The sequence below is a fragment of the Myotis brandtii genome, unplaced genomic scaffold (assembly GCF_000412655.1).
Source record: "Myotis brandtii unplaced genomic scaffold, ASM41265v1 scaffold31514, whole genome shotgun sequence".
In the NCBI taxonomy this organism is placed as follows: Eukaryota; Metazoa; Chordata; class Mammalia; order Chiroptera; family Vespertilionidae; genus Myotis; species Myotis brandtii.
The window spans coordinates 998-1,453 of record NW_005362079.1 but is presented as its reverse complement, the minus strand read 5'-3'; positions in this window follow the sequence as shown (position 1 = coordinate 1,453).

Sequence of the window (456 nt, the reverse complement as noted above, 5' to 3'; positions counted from 1 at the left end):
CTCCAGGCTGCCCTGCATGCTGGCCGAGCTCTGAGGCGGGAGCAGAGCCCAGGAGCCCCTATATCTGCGGGCACCCCAGCTCATTTGCCTGCGTCCTGGAGGCCGCACCGCCCCAACCGCCGGCCACACACAGGGGCCATTGTCACCTTGGGCGGGTGGCTGGCTCCCCTTGGCTGGCTGGAGACACTGGGGGAGGGTCGCCCCTGCACCCAGAGAGGGAGGGGAGGGGATCCCCGAGTGGCCCACTGGCCTTGACCTCTTTCCCCATTTCTCTCAGCTCAACACCAGCCCTGAGTGAAGTCCACAGCAGGGCCGCTGCGCAGGAGGCAGGGGGTTTAAATTCTATGCATGGCCCGGCCGGTGTGGCTCAGTGGTGAGCGCCGACCTAGGAACCAGGAGGTCAGGGTTCGATTCCCGGTCGGGGCACAGGCCCGGGTTGCGGGCTCCATCCCCAGT